The sequence below is a fragment of the Dunckerocampus dactyliophorus genome, chromosome 6 (assembly GCF_027744805.1).
Source record: "Dunckerocampus dactyliophorus isolate RoL2022-P2 chromosome 6, RoL_Ddac_1.1, whole genome shotgun sequence".
NCBI lineage: Eukaryota > Metazoa > Chordata > Actinopteri > Syngnathiformes > Syngnathidae > Dunckerocampus > Dunckerocampus dactyliophorus.
The window spans coordinates 547,585-562,468 of record NC_072824.1 but is presented as its reverse complement, the minus strand read 5'-3'; the positions used below and the strand labels follow the sequence as shown (position 1 = coordinate 562,468).

The 14,884-nt window shown below is 50.4% G+C and overlaps 30 non-coding genes across 30 annotated transcripts; all 30 read right to left on the bottom strand.

Moving 5' to 3' along the window:
* Positions 1-42: 42 nt before the first annotated feature.
* Positions 43-161, bottom strand: LOC129184139 (5S ribosomal RNA). Its single transcript, XR_008571528.1, has one exon. It is a non-coding gene; the product is annotated as a 5S ribosomal RNA (ribosomal RNA).
* Positions 162-461: 300 nt separating this feature from the next.
* Positions 462-580, bottom strand: LOC129184137 (5S ribosomal RNA). The gene has a single exon (XR_008571526.1). It is a non-coding gene; the product is annotated as a 5S ribosomal RNA (ribosomal RNA).
* A 300-nt stretch (positions 581-880) lies between these two features.
* Positions 881-999, bottom strand: LOC129184136 (5S ribosomal RNA). The gene has a single exon (XR_008571525.1). It is a non-coding gene; the product is annotated as a 5S ribosomal RNA (ribosomal RNA).
* A 300-nt stretch (positions 1,000-1,299) lies between these two features.
* LOC129183542 (5S ribosomal RNA) lies at positions 1,300-1,418 on the bottom strand. The gene has a single exon (XR_008570959.1). It is a non-coding gene; the product is annotated as a 5S ribosomal RNA (ribosomal RNA).
* A 694-nt stretch (positions 1,419-2,112) lies between these two features.
* LOC129184135 (5S ribosomal RNA) lies at positions 2,113-2,231 on the bottom strand. The gene has a single exon (XR_008571524.1). It is a non-coding gene; the product is annotated as a 5S ribosomal RNA (ribosomal RNA).
* A 300-nt stretch (positions 2,232-2,531) lies between these two features.
* On the bottom strand, positions 2,532-2,650 carry LOC129184134 (5S ribosomal RNA). Its single transcript, XR_008571523.1, has one exon. It is a non-coding gene; the product is annotated as a 5S ribosomal RNA (ribosomal RNA).
* A 300-nt stretch (positions 2,651-2,950) lies between these two features.
* On the bottom strand, positions 2,951-3,069 carry LOC129184133 (5S ribosomal RNA). Its single transcript, XR_008571522.1, has one exon. It is a non-coding gene; the product is annotated as a 5S ribosomal RNA (ribosomal RNA).
* A 694-nt stretch (positions 3,070-3,763) lies between these two features.
* On the bottom strand, positions 3,764-3,882 carry LOC129184131 (5S ribosomal RNA). The gene has a single exon (XR_008571520.1). It is a non-coding gene; the product is annotated as a 5S ribosomal RNA (ribosomal RNA).
* Positions 3,883-4,182: 300 nt separating this feature from the next.
* On the bottom strand, positions 4,183-4,301 carry LOC129184130 (5S ribosomal RNA). The gene has a single exon (XR_008571519.1). It is a non-coding gene; the product is annotated as a 5S ribosomal RNA (ribosomal RNA).
* Positions 4,302-4,601: 300 nt separating this feature from the next.
* LOC129184129 (5S ribosomal RNA) lies at positions 4,602-4,720 on the bottom strand. Its single transcript, XR_008571518.1, has one exon. It is a non-coding gene; the product is annotated as a 5S ribosomal RNA (ribosomal RNA).
* A 300-nt stretch (positions 4,721-5,020) lies between these two features.
* On the bottom strand, positions 5,021-5,139 carry LOC129184128 (5S ribosomal RNA). The gene has a single exon (XR_008571517.1). It is a non-coding gene; the product is annotated as a 5S ribosomal RNA (ribosomal RNA).
* Positions 5,140-5,439: 300 nt separating this feature from the next.
* LOC129183608 (5S ribosomal RNA) lies at positions 5,440-5,558 on the bottom strand. The gene has a single exon (XR_008571022.1). It is a non-coding gene; the product is annotated as a 5S ribosomal RNA (ribosomal RNA).
* Positions 5,559-5,858: 300 nt separating this feature from the next.
* On the bottom strand, positions 5,859-5,977 carry LOC129183733 (5S ribosomal RNA). The gene has a single exon (XR_008571145.1). It is a non-coding gene; the product is annotated as a 5S ribosomal RNA (ribosomal RNA).
* A 300-nt stretch (positions 5,978-6,277) lies between these two features.
* Positions 6,278-6,396, bottom strand: LOC129183541 (5S ribosomal RNA). The gene has a single exon (XR_008570958.1). It is a non-coding gene; the product is annotated as a 5S ribosomal RNA (ribosomal RNA).
* A 694-nt stretch (positions 6,397-7,090) lies between these two features.
* On the bottom strand, positions 7,091-7,209 carry LOC129184127 (5S ribosomal RNA). Its single transcript, XR_008571516.1, has one exon. It is a non-coding gene; the product is annotated as a 5S ribosomal RNA (ribosomal RNA).
* A 694-nt stretch (positions 7,210-7,903) lies between these two features.
* LOC129184124 (5S ribosomal RNA) lies at positions 7,904-8,022 on the bottom strand. The gene has a single exon (XR_008571514.1). It is a non-coding gene; the product is annotated as a 5S ribosomal RNA (ribosomal RNA).
* A 300-nt stretch (positions 8,023-8,322) lies between these two features.
* On the bottom strand, positions 8,323-8,441 carry LOC129184123 (5S ribosomal RNA). Its single transcript, XR_008571513.1, has one exon. It is a non-coding gene; the product is annotated as a 5S ribosomal RNA (ribosomal RNA).
* Positions 8,442-8,741: 300 nt separating this feature from the next.
* On the bottom strand, positions 8,742-8,860 carry LOC129184122 (5S ribosomal RNA). Its single transcript, XR_008571512.1, has one exon. It is a non-coding gene; the product is annotated as a 5S ribosomal RNA (ribosomal RNA).
* Positions 8,861-9,554: 694 nt separating this feature from the next.
* LOC129184121 (5S ribosomal RNA) lies at positions 9,555-9,673 on the bottom strand. Its single transcript, XR_008571511.1, has one exon. It is a non-coding gene; the product is annotated as a 5S ribosomal RNA (ribosomal RNA).
* A 300-nt stretch (positions 9,674-9,973) lies between these two features.
* On the bottom strand, positions 9,974-10,092 carry LOC129184120 (5S ribosomal RNA). The gene has a single exon (XR_008571510.1). It is a non-coding gene; the product is annotated as a 5S ribosomal RNA (ribosomal RNA).
* A 300-nt stretch (positions 10,093-10,392) lies between these two features.
* Positions 10,393-10,511, bottom strand: LOC129184119 (5S ribosomal RNA). The gene has a single exon (XR_008571509.1). It is a non-coding gene; the product is annotated as a 5S ribosomal RNA (ribosomal RNA).
* Positions 10,512-10,811: 300 nt separating this feature from the next.
* On the bottom strand, positions 10,812-10,930 carry LOC129184118 (5S ribosomal RNA). Its single transcript, XR_008571508.1, has one exon. It is a non-coding gene; the product is annotated as a 5S ribosomal RNA (ribosomal RNA).
* A 300-nt stretch (positions 10,931-11,230) lies between these two features.
* LOC129183961 (5S ribosomal RNA) lies at positions 11,231-11,349 on the bottom strand. Its single transcript, XR_008571367.1, has one exon. It is a non-coding gene; the product is annotated as a 5S ribosomal RNA (ribosomal RNA).
* A 300-nt stretch (positions 11,350-11,649) lies between these two features.
* Positions 11,650-11,768, bottom strand: LOC129184117 (5S ribosomal RNA). The gene has a single exon (XR_008571507.1). It is a non-coding gene; the product is annotated as a 5S ribosomal RNA (ribosomal RNA).
* Positions 11,769-12,068: 300 nt separating this feature from the next.
* LOC129184116 (5S ribosomal RNA) lies at positions 12,069-12,187 on the bottom strand. Its single transcript, XR_008571506.1, has one exon. It is a non-coding gene; the product is annotated as a 5S ribosomal RNA (ribosomal RNA).
* A 300-nt stretch (positions 12,188-12,487) lies between these two features.
* On the bottom strand, positions 12,488-12,606 carry LOC129183656 (5S ribosomal RNA). The gene has a single exon (XR_008571071.1). It is a non-coding gene; the product is annotated as a 5S ribosomal RNA (ribosomal RNA).
* Positions 12,607-12,901: 295 nt separating this feature from the next.
* LOC129183607 (5S ribosomal RNA) lies at positions 12,902-13,020 on the bottom strand. Its single transcript, XR_008571021.1, has one exon. It is a non-coding gene; the product is annotated as a 5S ribosomal RNA (ribosomal RNA).
* A 694-nt stretch (positions 13,021-13,714) lies between these two features.
* On the bottom strand, positions 13,715-13,833 carry LOC129183654 (5S ribosomal RNA). The gene has a single exon (XR_008571070.1). It is a non-coding gene; the product is annotated as a 5S ribosomal RNA (ribosomal RNA).
* Positions 13,834-14,128: 295 nt separating this feature from the next.
* Positions 14,129-14,247, bottom strand: LOC129183958 (5S ribosomal RNA). The gene has a single exon (XR_008571364.1). It is a non-coding gene; the product is annotated as a 5S ribosomal RNA (ribosomal RNA).
* A 300-nt stretch (positions 14,248-14,547) lies between these two features.
* LOC129183732 (5S ribosomal RNA) lies at positions 14,548-14,666 on the bottom strand. The gene has a single exon (XR_008571144.1). It is a non-coding gene; the product is annotated as a 5S ribosomal RNA (ribosomal RNA).
* Positions 14,667-14,884: the final 218 nt, after the last annotated feature.

Sequence of the window (14,884 nt, the reverse complement as noted above, 5' to 3'; positions counted from 1 at the left end):
AGTGGGAAACAGCGCCCTCTGCTGAAAGCCAAGAGCCTAAAAAGCTTACAGCACCTGGTATTCCCAGGCGGTCTCCCATCCAAGTACTAACCAGGCCCGCCCCTGCTTAGCTTCCGAGATCGGACGAGATCGGGCGTTCTCAGGGTAGTATGGCCGTAAGCCGGAAAGCGCTCTGAAAACTTTCCTTTTAAAGACGACACTGGTCAAACTGCGCTTCTGCAAACGGTCTCGGATGTGTGTGCACACTTTGCTGCTCGTATGGTTTTTCTGGCTGTTTTGTGCCACCGGTCGCAGCCACAGCCAGCCTATAAGCCTGTTTGAACTTCACAGCAGATAGAAAAACACTGTAGATGGATGTTCCTCACATGAGGGCAAAATAAATACTCTTCCTCCATTCAAAGTGATGGCGTTTTCCAAGAAGTGGGAAACAGCGCCCTCTGCTGAAAGCCAAGAGCCTAAAAAGCTTACAGCACCTGGTATTCCCAGGCGGTCTCCCATCCAAGTACTAACCAGGCCCGCCCCTGCTTAGCTTCCGAGATCGGACGAGATCGGGCGTTCTCAGGGTAGTATGGCCGTAAGCCGGACAGCTCTCTGAAAACTTTCCTTTTAAAGACGACACTGGTCAAACTGCGCTTCTGCAAACGGTCTCGGATGTGTGTGCACACTTTGCTGCTCGTATGGTTTTTCTGGCTGTTTTGTGCCACCGGTCGCAGCCACAGCCAGCCTATAAGCCTGTTTGAACTTCACAGCAGATAGAAAAACACTGTAGATGGATTGTCCTCACATGAGGGCAAAATAAATACTCTTCCTCCATTCAAAGTGATGGCGTTTTCCAAGAAGTGGGAAACAGCGCCCTCTGCTGAAAGCCAAGAGCCTAAAAAGCTTACAGCACCTGGTATTCCCAGGCGGTCTCCCATCCAAGTACTAACCAGGCCCGCCCCTGCTTAGCTTCCGAGATCGGACGAGATCGGGCGTTCTCAGGGTAGTATGGCCGTAAGCCGGAAAGCGCTCTGAAAACTTTCCTTTTAAAGACGACACTGGTCAAACTGCGCTTCTGCAAACGGTCTCGGATGTGTGTGCACACTTTGCTGCTCGTATGGTTTTTCTGGCTGTTTTGTGCCACCGGTCGCAGCCACAGCCAGCCTATAAGCCTGTTTGAACTTCACAGCAGATAGAAAAACACTGTAGATGGATGTTCCTCACATGAGGGCAAAATAAATACTCTTCCTCCATTCAAAGTGATGGCGTTTTCCAAGAAGTGGGAAACAGCGCCCTCTGCTGAAAGCCAAGAGCCTAAAAAGCTTACAGCACCTGGTATTCCCAGGCGGTCTCCCATCCAAGTACTAACCAGGCCCGCCCCTGCTTAGCTTCCGAGATCGGACGAGATCGGGCGTTCTCAGGGTAGTATGGCCGTAAGACGGAAAGCGCTCTGAAAACTTTCCTTTTAAAGACGACACTGGTCAAACTGCGCTTCTGCAAACGGTCTCGGATGTGTGTGCACACTTTGCTGCTCGTATGGTTTTTCTGGCTGTTTTGTGCCACCGGTCGCAGCCACAGCCAGCCTATAAGCCTGTTTGAACTTCACAGCAGATAGAAAAACACTGTAGATGGATGTTCCTCACATGAGGGCAAAATAAATACTCTTCCTCCATTCAAAGTGATGGCGTTTTCCAAGAAGTGGGAAACAGCGCCCTCTGCTGAAAGCCAAGAGCCTAAAAAGCTTACAGCACCTGGTATTCCCAGGCGGTCTCCCCTGCTTAGCTTCCGAGATCGGACGAGATCGGGCGTTCTCAGGGTAGTATGGCCGTAAGCCGGAAAGCTCTCTGAAAACTTTCCTTTTAAAGACGACACTGGTCAAACTGCGCTTCTGCAAACGGTCTCGGATGTGTGTGCACACTTTGCTGCTCGTATGGTTTTTCTGGCTGTTTTGTGCCACCGGTCGCAGCCACAGCCAGCCTATAAGCCTGTTTGAACTTCACAGCAGATAGAAAAACACTGTAGATGGATGTTCCTCACATGAGGGCAAAATAAATACTCTTCCTCCATTCAAAGTGATGGCGTTTTCCAAGAAGTGGGAAACAGCGCCCTCTGCTGAAAGCCAAGAGCCTAAAAAGCTTACAGCACCTGGTATTCCCAGGCGGTCTCCCATCCAAGTACTAACCAGGCCCGCCCCTGCTTAGCTTCCGAGATCGGACGAGATCGGGCGTTCTCAGGGTAGTATGGCCGTAAGCCGGAAAGCGCTCTGAAAACTTTCCTTTTAAAGACGACACTGGTCAAACTGCGCTTCTGCAAACGGTCTCGGATGTGTGTGCACACTTTGCTGCTCGTATGGTTTTTCTGGCTGTTTTGTGCCACCGGTCGCAGCCACAGCCAGCCTATAAGCCTGTTTGAACTTCACAGCAGATAGAAAAACACTGTAGATGGATGTTCCTCACATGAGGGCAAAATAAATACTCTTCCTCCATTCAAAGTGATGGCGTTTTCCAAGAAGTGGGAAACAGCGCCCTCTGCTGAAAGCCAAGAGCCTAAAAAGCTTACAGCACCTGGTATTCCCAGGCGGTCTCCCATCCAAGTACTAACCAGGCCCGCCCCTGCTTAGCTTCCGAGATCGGACGAGATCGGGCGTTCTCAGGGTAGTATGGCCGTAAGCCGGACAGCTCTCTGAAAACTTTCCTTTTAAAGACGACACTGGTCAAACTGCGCTTCTGCAAACGGTCTCGGATGTGTGTGCACACTTTGCTGCTCGTATGGTTTTTCTGGCTGTTTTGTGCCACCGGTCGCAGCCACAGCCAGCCTATAAGCCTGTTTGAACTTCACAGCAGATAGAAAAACACTGTAGATGGATTGTCCTCACATGAGGGCAAAATAAATACTCTTCCTCCATTCAAAGTGATGGCGTTTTCCAAGAAGTGGGAAACAGCGCCCTCTGCTGAAAGCCAAGAGCCTAAAAAGCTTACAGCACCTGGTATTCCCAGGCGGTCTCCCATCCAAGTACTAACCAGGCCCGCCCCTGCTTAGCTTCCGAGATCGGACGAGATCGGGCGTTCTCAGGGTAGTATGGCCGTAAGCCGGAAAGCGCTCTGAAAACTTTCCTTTTAAAGACGACACTGGTCAAACTGCGCTTCTGCAAACGGTCTCGGATGTGTGTGCACACTTTGCTGCTCGTATGGTTTTTCTGGCTGTTTTGTGCCACCGGTCGCAGCCACAGCCAGCCTATAAGCCTGTTTGAACTTCACAGCAGATAGAAAAACACTGTAGATGGATGTTCCTCACATGAGGGCAAAATAAATACTCTTCCTCCATTCAAAGTGATGGCGTTTTCCAAGAAGTGGGAAACAGCGCCCTCTGCTGAAAGCCAAGAGCCTAAAAAGCTTACAGCACCTGGTATTCCCAGGCGGTCTCCCCTGCTTAGCTTCCGAGATCGGACGAGATCGGGCGTTCTCAGGGTAGTATGGCCGTAAGCCGGAAAGCTCTCTGAAAACTTTCCTTTTAAAGACGACACTGGTCAAACTGCGCTTCTGCAAACGGTCTCGGATGTGTGTGCACACTTTGCTGCTCGTATGGTTTTTCTGGCTGTTTTGTGCCACCGGTCGCAGCCACAGCCAGCCTATAAGCCTGTTTGAACTTCACAGCAGATAGAAAAACACTGTAGATGGATGTTCCTCACATGAGGGCAAAATAAATACTCTTCCTCCATTCAAAGTGATGGCGTTTTCCAAGAAGTGGGAAACAGCGCCCTCTGCTGAAAGCCAAGAGCCTAAAAAGCTTACAGCACCTGGTATTCCCAGGCGGTCTCCCATCCAAGTACTAACCAGGCCCGCCCCTGCTTAGCTTCCGAGATCGGACGAGATCGGGCGTTCTCAGGGTAGTATGGCCGTAAGCCGGAAAGCGCTCTGAAAACTTTCCTTTTAAAGACGACACTGGTCAAACTGCGCTTCTGCAAACGGTCTCGGATGTGTGTGCACACTTTGCTGCTCGTATGGTTTTTCTGGCTGTTTTGTGCCACCGGTCGCAGCCACAGCCAGCCTATAAGCCTGTTTGAACTTCACAGCAGATAGAAAAACACTGTAGATGGATGTTCCTCACATGAGGGCAAAATAAATACTCTTCCTCCATTCAAAGTGATGGCGTTTTCCAAGAAGTGGGAAACAGCGCCCTCTGCTGAAAGCCAAGAGCCTAAAAAGCTTACAGCACCTGGTATTCCCAGGCGGTCTCCCATCCAAGTACTAACCAGGCCCGCCCCTGCTTAGCTTCCGAGATCGGACGAGATCGGGCGTTCTCAGGGTAGTATGGCCGTAAGCCGGACAGCTCTCTGAAAACTTTCCTTTTAAAGACGACACTGGTCAAACTGCGCTTCTGCAAACGGTCTCGGATGTGTGTGCACACTTTGCTGCTCGTATGGTTTTTCTGGCTGTTTTGTGCCACCGGTCGCAGCCACAGCCAGCCTATAAGCCTGTTTGAACTTCACAGCAGATAGAAAAACACTGTAGATGGATTGTCCTCACATGAGGGCAAAATAAATACTCTTCCTCCATTCAAAGTGATGGCGTTTTCCAAGAAGTGGGAAACAGCGCCCTCTGCTGAAAGCCAAGAGCCTAAAAAGCTTACAGCACCTGGTATTCCCAGGCGGTCTCCCATCCAAGTACTAACCAGGCCCGCCCCTGCTTAGCTTCCGAGATCGGACGAGATCGGGCGTTCTCAGGGTAGTATGGCCGTAAGCCGGAAAGCGCTCTGAAAACTTTCCTTTTAAAGACGACACTGGTCAAACTGCGCTTCTGCAAACGGTCTCGGATGTGTGTGCACACTTTGCTGCTCGTATGGTTTTTCTGGCTGTTTTGTGCCACCGGTCGCAGCCACAGCCAGCCTATAAGCCTGTTTGAACTTCACAGCAGATAGAAAAACACTGTAGATGGATGTTCCTCACATGAGGGCAAAATAAATACTCTTCCTCCATTCAAAGTGATGGCGTTTTCCAAGAAGTGGGAAACAGCGCCCTCTGCTGAAAGCCAAGAGCCTAAAAAGCTTACAGCACCTGGTATTCCCAGGCGGTCTCCCATCCAAGTACTAACCAGGCCCGCCCCTGCTTAGCTTCCGAGATCGGACGAGATCGGGCGTTCTCAGGGTAGTATGGCCGTAAGCCGGAAAGCGCTCTGAAAACTTTCCTTTTAAAGACGACACTGGTCAAACTGCGCTTCTGCAAACGGTCTCGGATGTGTGTGCACACTTTGCTGCTCGTATGGTTTTTCTGGCTGTTTTGTGCCACCGGTCGCAGCCACAGCCAGCCTATAAGCCTGTTTGAACTTCACAGCAGAGAGACAAATACTGTAGATGGATGTTCCTCACATGAGGGCAAAATAAATACTCTTCCTCCATTCAAAGTGATGGCGTTTTCCAAGAAGTGGGAAACAGCGCCCTCTGCTGAAAGCCAAGAGCCTAAAAAGCTTACAGCACCTGGTATTCCCAGGCGGTCTCCCATCCAAGTACTAACCTGGTCCGCCCCTGCTTAGCTTCCGAGATCGGACGAGATCGGGCGTTCTCAGGATAGTATGGCCGTAAGCCGGAAAGCTCTCTGAAAACTTTCCTTTTAAAGACGACACTGGTCAAACTGCGCTTCTGCAAACGGTCTCGGATGTGTGTGCACACTTTGCTGCTCGTATGGTTTTTCTGGCTGTTTTGTGCCACCGGTCGCAGCCACAGCCAGCCTATAAGCCTGTTTGAACTTCACAGCAGAGAGACAAATACTGTAGATGGATGTTCCTCACATGAGGGCAAAATAAATACTCTTCCTCCATTCAAAGTGATGGCGTTTTCCAAGAAGTGGGAAACAGCGCCCTCTGCTGAAAGCCAAGAGCCTAAAAAGCTTACAGCACCTGGTATTCCCAGGCGGTCTCCCATCCAAGTACTAACCAGGTCCGCCCCTGCTTAGCTTCCGAGATCGGACGAGATCGGGCGTTCTCAGGATAGTATGGCCGTAAGCCGGAAAGCTCTCTGAAAACTTTCCTTTTAAAGACGACACTGGTCAAACTGCGCTTCTGCAAACGGTCTCGGATGTGTGTGCACACTTTGCTGCTCGTATGGTTTTTCTGGCTGTTTTGTGCCACCGGTCGCAGCCACAGCCAGCCTATAAGCCTGTTTGAACTTCACAGCAGAGAGACAAATACTGTAGATGGATGTTCCTCACATGAGGGCAAAATAAATACTCTTCCTCCATTCAAAGTGATGGCGTTTTCCAAGAAGTGGGAAACAGCGCCCTCTGCTGAAAGCCAAGAGCCTAAAAAGCTTACAGCACCTGGTATTCCCAGGCGGTCTCCCATCCAAGTACTAACCAGGCCCGCCCCTGCTTAGCTTCCGAGATCGGACGAGATCGGGCGTTCTCAGGGTAGTATGGCCGTAAGACGGAAAGCGCTCTGAAAACTTTCCTTTTAAAGACGACACTGGTCAAACTGCGCTTCTGCAAACGGTCTCGGATGTGTGTGCACACTTTGCTGCTCGTATGGTTTTTCTGGCTGTTTTGTGCCACCGGTCGCAGCCACAGCCAGCCTATAAGCCTGTTTGAACTTCACAGCAGATAGAAAAACACTGTAGATGGATGTTCCTCACATGAGGGCAAAATAAATACTCTTCCTCCATTCAAAGTGATGGCGTTTTCCAAGAAGTGGGAAACAGCGCCCTCTGCTGAAAGCCAAGAGCCTAAAAAGCTTACAGCACCTGGTATTCCCAGGCGGTCTCCCCTGCTTAGCTTCCGAGATCGGACGAGATCGGGCGTTCTCAGGGTAGTATGGCCGTAAGCCGGAAAGCTCTCTGAAAACTTTCCTTTTAAAGACGACACTGGTCAAACTGCGCTTCTGCAAACGGTCTCGGATGTGTGTGCACACTTTGCTGCTCGTATGGTTTTTCTGGCTGTTTTGTGCCACCGGTCGCAGCCACAGCCAGCCTATAAGCCTGTTTGAACTTCACAGCAGATAGAAAAACACTGTAGATGGATGTTCCTCACATGAGGGCAAAATAAATACTCTTCCTCCATTCAAAGTGATGGCGTTTTCCAAGAAGTGGGAAACAGCGCCCTCTGCTGAAAGCCAAGAGCCTAAAAAGCTTACAGCACCTGGTATTCCCAGGCGGTCTCCCATCCAAGTACTAACCAGGCCCGCCCCTGCTTAGCTTCCGAGATCGGACGAGATCGGGCGTTCTCAGGGTAGTATGGCCGTAAGCCGGAAAGCGCTCTGAAAACTTTCCTTTTAAAGACGACACTGGTCAAACTGCGCTTCTGCAAACGGTCTCGGATGTGTGTGCACACTTTGCTGCTCGTATGGTTTTTCTGGCTGTTTTGTGCCACCGGTCGCAGCCACAGCCAGCCTATAAGCCTGTTTGAACTTCACAGCAGATAGAAAAACACTGTAGATGGATGTTCCTCACATGAGGGCAAAATAAATACTCTTCCTCCATTCAAAGTGATGGCGTTTTCCAAGAAGTGGGAAACAGCGCCCTCTGCTGAAAGCCAAGAGCCTAAAAAGCTTACAGCACCTGGTATTCCCAGGCGGTCTCCCCTGCTTAGCTTCCGAGATCGGACGAGATCGGGCGTTCTCAGGGTAGTATGGCCGTAAGCCGGAAAGCTCTCTGAAAACTTTCCTTTTAAAGACGACACTGGTCAAACTGCGCTTCTGCAAACGGTCTCGGATGTGTGTGCACACTTTGCTGCTCGTATGGTTTTTCTGGCTGTTTTGTGCCACCGGTCGCAGCCACAGCCAGCCTATAAGCCTGTTTGAACTTCACAGCAGATAGAAAAACACTGTAGATGGATGTTCCTCACATGAGGGCAAAATAAATACTCTTCCTCCATTCAAAGTGATGGCGTTTTCCAAGAAGTGGGAAACAGCGCCCTCTGCTGAAAGCCAAGAGCCTAAAAAGCTTACAGCACCTGGTATTCCCAGGCGGTCTCCCATCCAAGTACTAACCAGGCCCGCCCCTGCTTAGCTTCCGAGATCGGACGAGATCGGGCGTTCTCAGGGTAGTATGGCCGTAAGCCGGAAAGCGCTCTGAAAACTTTCCTTTTAAAGACGACACTGGTCAAACTGCGCTTCTGCAAACGGTCTCGGATGTGTGTGCACACTTTGCTGCTCGTATGGTTTTTCTGGCTGTTTTGTGCCACCGGTCGCAGCCACAGCCAGCCTATAAGCCTGTTTGAACTTCACAGCAGATAGAAAAACACTGTAGATGGATGTTCCTCACATGAGGGCAAAATAAATACTCTTCCTCCATTCAAAGTGATGGCGTTTTCCAAGAAGTGGGAAACAGCGCCCTCTGCTGAAAGCCAAGAGCCTAAAAAGCTTACAGCACCTGGTATTCCCAGGCGGTCTCCCATCCAAGTACTAACCAGGCCCGCCCCTGCTTAGCTTCCGAGATCGGACGAGATCGGGCGTTCTCAGGGTAGTATGGCCGTAAGCCGGACAGCTCTCTGAAAACTTTCCTTTTAAAGACGACACTGGTCAAACTGCGCTTCTGCAAACGGTCTCGGATGTGTGTGCACACTTTGCTGCTCGTATGGTTTTTCTGGCTGTTTTGTGCCACCGGTCGCAGCCACAGCCAGCCTATAAGCCTGTTTGAACTTCACAGCAGATAGAAAAACACTGTAGATGGATTGTCCTCACATGAGGGCAAAATAAATACTCTTCCTCCATTCAAAGTGATGGCGTTTTCCAAGAAGTGGGAAACAGCGCCCTCTGCTGAAAGCCAAGAGCCTAAAAAGCTTACAGCACCTGGTATTCCCAGGCGGTCTCCCATCCAAGTACTAACCAGGCCCGCCCCTGCTTAGCTTCCGAGATCGGACGAGATCGGGCGTTCTCAGGGTAGTATGGCCGTAAGCCGGAAAGCGCTCTGAAAACTTTCCTTTTAAAGACGACACTGGTCAAACTGCGCTTCTGCAAACGGTCTCGGATGTGTGTGCACACTTTGCTGCTCGTATGGTTTTTCTGGCTGTTTTGTGCCACCGGTCGCAGCCACAGCCAGCCTATAAGCCTGTTTGAACTTCACAGCAGATAGAAAAACACTGTAGATGGATGTTCCTCACATGAGGGCAAAATAAATACTCTTCCTCCATTCAAAGTGATGGCGTTTTCCAAGAAGTGGGAAACAGCGCCCTCTGCTGAAAGCCAAGAGCCTAAAAAGCTTACAGCACCTGGTATTCCCAGGCGGTCTCCCCTGCTTAGCTTCCGAGATCGGACGAGATCGGGCGTTCTCAGGGTAGTATGGCCGTAAGCCGGAAAGCTCTCTGAAAACTTTCCTTTTAAAGACGACACTGGTCAAACTGCGCTTCTGCAAACGGTCTCGGATGTGTGTGCACACTTTGCTGCTCGTATGGTTTTTCTGGCTGTTTTGTGCCACCGGTCGCAGCCACAGCCAGCCTATAAGCCTGTTTGAACTTCACAGCAGATAGAAAAACACTGTAGATGGATGTTCCTCACATGAGGGCAAAATAAATACTCTTCCTCCATTCAAAGTGATGGCGTTTTCCAAGAAGTGGGAAACAGCGCCCTCTGCTGAAAGCCAAGAGCCTAAAAAGCTTACAGCACCTGGTATTCCCAGGCGGTCTCCCATCCAAGTACTAACCAGGCCCGCCCCTGCTTAGCTTCCGAGATCGGACGAGATCGGGCGTTCTCAGGGTAGTATGGCCGTAAGCCCGAAAGCGCTCTGAAAACTTTCCTTTTAAAGACGACACTGGTCAAACTGCGCTTCTGCAAACGGTCTCGGATGTGTGTGCACACTTTGCTGCTCGTATGGTTTTTCTGGCTGTTTTGTGCCACCGGTCGCAGCCACAGCCAGCCTATAAGCCTGTTTGAACTTCACAGCAGATAGAAAAACACTGTAGATGGATGTTCCTCACATGAGGGCAAAATAAATACTCTTCCTCCATTCAAAGTGATGGCGTTTTCCAAGAAGTGGGAAACAGCGCCCTCTGCTGAAAGCCAAGAGCCTAAAAAGCTTACAGCACCTGGTATTCCCAGGCGGTCTCCCATCCAAGTACTAACCAGGCCCGCCCCTGCTTAGCTTCCGAGATCGGACGAGATCGGGCGTTCTCAGGGTAGTATGGCCGTAAGCCGGACAGCTCTCTGAAAACTTTCCTTTTAAAGACGACACTGGTCAAACTGCGCTTCTGCAAACGGTCTCGGATGTGTGTGCACACTTTGCTGCTCGTATGGTTTTTCTGGCTGTTTTGTGCCACCGGTCGCAGCCACAGCCAGCCTATAAGCCTGTTTGAACTTCACAGCAGATAGAAAAACACTGTAGATGGATTGTCCTCACATGAGGGCAAAATAAATACTCTTCCTCCATTCAAAGTGATGGCGTTTTCCAAGAAGTGGGAAACAGCGCCCTCTGCTGAAAGCCAAGAGCCTAAAAAGCTTACAGCACCTGGTATTCCCAGGCGGTCTCCCATCCAAGTACTAACCAGGCCCGCCCCTGCTTAGCTTCCGAGATCGGACGAGATCGGGCGTTCTCAGGGTAGTATGGCCGTAAGCCGGAAAGCGCTCTGAAAACTTTCCTTTTAAAGACGACACTGGTCAAACTGCGCTTCTGCAAACGGTCTCGGATGTGTGTGCACACTTTGCTGCTCGTATGGTTTTTCTGGCTGTTTTGTGCCACCGGTCGCAGCCACAGCCAGCCTATAAGCCTGTTTGAACTTCACAGCAGATAGAAAAACACTGTAGATGGATGTTCCTCACATGAGGGCAAAATAAATACTCTTCCTCCATTCAAAGTGATGGCGTTTTCCAAGAAGTGGGAAACAGCGCCCTCTGCTGAAAGCCAAGAGCCTAAAAAGCTTACAGCACCTGGTATTCCCAGGCGGTCTCCCATCCAAGTACTAACCAGGCCCGCCCCTGCTTAGCTTCCGAGATCGGACGAGATCGGGCGTTCTCAGGGTAGTATGGCCGTAAGCCGGAAAGCGCTCTGAAAACTTTCCTTTTAAAGACGACACTGGTCAAACTGCGCTTCTGCAAACGGTCTCGGATGTGTGTGCACACTTTGCTGCTCGTATGGTTTTTCTGGCTGTTTTGTGCCACCGGTCGCAGCCACAGCCAGCCTATAAGCCTGTTTGAACTTCACAGCAGATAGAAAAACACTGTAGATGGATGTTCCTCACATGAGGGCAAAATAAATACTCTTCCTCCATTCAAAGTGATGGCGTTTTCCAAGAAGTGGGAAACAGCGCCCTCTGCTGAAAGCCAAGAGCCTAAAAAGCTTACAGCACCTGGTATTCCCAGGCGGTCTCCCATCCAAGTACTAACCAGGTCCGCCCCTGCTTAGCTTCCAAGATCGGACGAGATCGGGCGTTCTCAGGATAGTATGGCCGTAAGCCGGAAAGCTCTCTGAAAACTTTCCTTTTAAAGACGACACTGGTCAAACTGCGCTTCTGCAAACGGTCTCGGATGTGTGTGCACACTTTGCTGCTCGTATGGTTTTTCTGGCTGTTTTGTGCCACCGGTCGCAGCCACAGCCAGCCTATAAGCCTGTTTGAACTTCACAGCAGATAGAAAAACACTGTAGATGGATTGTCCTCACATGAGGGCAAAATAAATACTCTTCCTCCATTCAAAGTGATGGCGTTTTCCAAGAAGTGGGAAACAGCGCCCTCTGCTGAAAGCCAAGAGCCTAAAAAGCTTACAGCACCTGGTATTCCCAGGCGGTCTCCCATCCAAGTACTAACCAGGCCCGCCCCTGCTTAGCTTCCGAGATCGGACGAGATCGGGCGTTCTCAGGGTAGTATGGCCGTAAGCCGGAAAGCGCTCTGAAAACTTTCCTTTTAAAGACGACACTGGTCAAACTGCGCTTCTGCAAACGGTCTCGGATGTGTGTGCACACTTTGCTGCTCGTATGGTTTTTCTGGCTGTTTTGTGCCACCGGTCGCAGCCACAGCCAGCCTATAAGCCTGTTTGAACTTCACAGCAGATAGAAAAACACTGTAGATGGATGTTCCTCACATGAGGGCAAAATAAATACTCTTCCTCCATTCAAAGTGATGGCGTTTTCCAAGAAGTGGGAAACAGCGCCCTCTGCTGAAAGCCAAGAGCCTAAAAAGCTTACAGCACCTGGTATTCCCAGGCGGTCTCCCATCCAAGTACTAACCAGGCCCGCCCCTGCTTAGCTTCCGAGATCGGACGAGATCGGGCGTTCTCAGGGTAGTATGGCCGTAAGCCGGACAGCTCTCTGAAAACTTTCCTTTTAAAGACGACACTGGTCAAACTGCGCTTCTGCAAACGGTCTCGGATGTGTGTGCACACTTTGCTGCTCGTATGGTTTTTCTGGCTGTTTTGTGCCACCGGTCGCAGCCACAGCCAGCCTATAAGCCTGTTTGAACTTCACAGCAGATAGAAAAACACTGTAGATGGATTGTCCTCACATGAGGGCAAAATAAATACTCTTCCTCCATTCAAAGTGATGGCGTTTTCCAAGAAGTGGGAAACAGCGCCCTCTGCTGAAAGCCAAGAGCCTAAAAAGCTTACAGCACCTGGTATTCCCAGGCGGTCTCCCATCCAAGTATTAACCAGGCCCGCCCCTGCTTAGCTTCCGAGATCGGACGAGATCGGGCGTTCTCAGGGTAGTATGGCCGTAAGCCGGAAAGCTCTCTGAAAACTTTCCTTTTAAAGACGACACTGGTCAAATTGCGCTTCTGCAAACGGTCTCGGATGTGTGTGCACACTTTGCTGCTTGTATGGTTTTTCTGGCTGTTTTGTGCCACCGGTCGCAGCCACAGCCAGCCTATAGGCCTGTTTGAACTTCACAGCAGAGAGACAAATAGATGGATGTTCCTCACATGAGGGCAAAATAAATACTCTTCCTCCATTCAAAGTGATGGCGTTTTCCAAGAAGTGGGAAACAGCGCCCTCTGCTGAAAGCCAAGAGCCTAAAAAGCTTACAGCACCTGGTATTCCCAGGCGGTCTCCCATCCAAGTACTAACCTGGTCCGCCCCTGCTTAGCTTCCGAGATCGGACGAGATCGGGCGTTCTCAGGATAGTATGGCCGTAAGCCGGAAAGCTCTCTGAAAACTTTCCTTTTAAAGACGACACTGGTCAAACTGCGCTTCTGCAAACGGTCTCGGATGTGTGTGCACACTTTGCTGCTCGTATGGTTTTTCTGGCTGTTTTGTGCCACCGGTCGCAGCCACAGCCAGCCTATAAGCCTGTTTGAACTTCACAGCAGAGAGACAAATACTGTAGATGGATGTTCCTCACATGAGGGCAAAATAAATACTCTTCCTCCATTCAAAGTGATGGCGTTTTCCAAGAAGTGGGAAACAGCGCCCTCTGCTGAAAGCCAAGAGCCTAAAAAGCTTACAGCACCTGGTATTCCCAGGCGGTCTCCCCTGCTTCGCTTCCGAGATCGGACGAGATCGGGCGTTCTCAGGGTAGTATGGCCGTAAGCCGGAAAGCTCTCTGAAAACTTTCCTTTTAAAGACGACACTGGTCAAACTGCGCTTCTGCAAACGGTCTCGGATGTGTGTGCACACTTTGCTGCTCGTATGGTTTTTCTGGCTGTTTTGTGCCACCGGTCGCAGCCACAGCCAGCCTATAAGCCTGTTTGAACTTCACAGCAGATAGAAAAACACTGTAGATGGATGTTCCTCACATGAGGGCAAAATAAATACTCTTCCTCCATTCAAAGTGATGGCGTTTTCCAAGAAGTGGGAAACAGCGCCCTCTGCTGAAAGCCAAGAGCCTAAAAAGCTTACAGCACCTGGTATTCCCAGGCGGTCTCCCATCCAAGTATTAACCAGGCCCGCCCCTGCTTAGCTTCCGAGATCGGACGAGATCGGGCGTTCTCAGGGTAGTATGGCCGTAAGCCGGAAAGCTCTCTGAAAACTTTCCTTTTAAAGACGACACTGGTCAAATTGCGCTTCTGCAAACGGTCTCGGATGTGTGTGCACACTTTGCTGCTTGTATGGTTTTTCTGGCTGTTTTGTGCCACCGGTCGCAGCCACAGCCAGCCTATAGGCCTGTTTGAACTTCACAGCAGAGAGACAAATAGATGGATGTTCCTCACATGAGGGCAAAATAAATACTCTTCCTCCATTCAAAGTGATGGCGTTTTCCAAGAAGTGGGAAACAGCGCCCTCTGCTGAAAGCCAAGAGCCTAAAAAGCTTACAGCACCTGGTATTCCCAGGCGGTCTCCCATCCAAGTACTAACCTGGTCCGCCCCTGCTTAGCTTCCAAGATCGGACGAGATCGGGCGTTCTCAGGATAGTATGGCCGTAAGCCGGAAAGCTCTCTGAAAACTTTCCTTTTAAAGACGACACTGGTCAAACTGCGCTTCTGCAAACGGTCTCGGATGTGTGTGCACACTTTGCTGCTCGTATGGTTTTTCTGGCTGTTTTGTGCCACCGGTCGCAGCCACAGCCAGCCTATAAGCCTGTTTGAACTTCACAGCAGAGAGACAAATACTGTAGATGGATGTTCCTCACATGAGGGCAAAATAAATACTCTTCCTCCATTCAAAGTGATGGCGTTTTCCAAGAAGTGGGAAACAGCGCCCTCTGCTGAAAGCCAAGAGCCTAAAAAGCTTACAGCACCTGGTATTCCCAGGCGGTCTCCCATCCAAGTACTAACCAGGTCCGCCCCTGCTTAGCTTCCGAGATCGGACGAGATCGGGCGTTCTCAGGATAGTATGGCCGTAAGCCGGAAAGCTCTATGAAAACTTTCCTTTTAAAGACGACACTGGTCAAACTGCGCTTCTGCAAACGGTCTCGGATGTGTGTGCACACTTTGCTGCTCGTATGGTTTTTCTGGCTGTTTTGTGCCACCGGTCGCAGCCACAGCCAGCCTATAAGCCTGTTTGAACTTCACAGCAGAGAGACAAATACTGTAGATGGATGTTCCTCACATGAGGGCAAAATA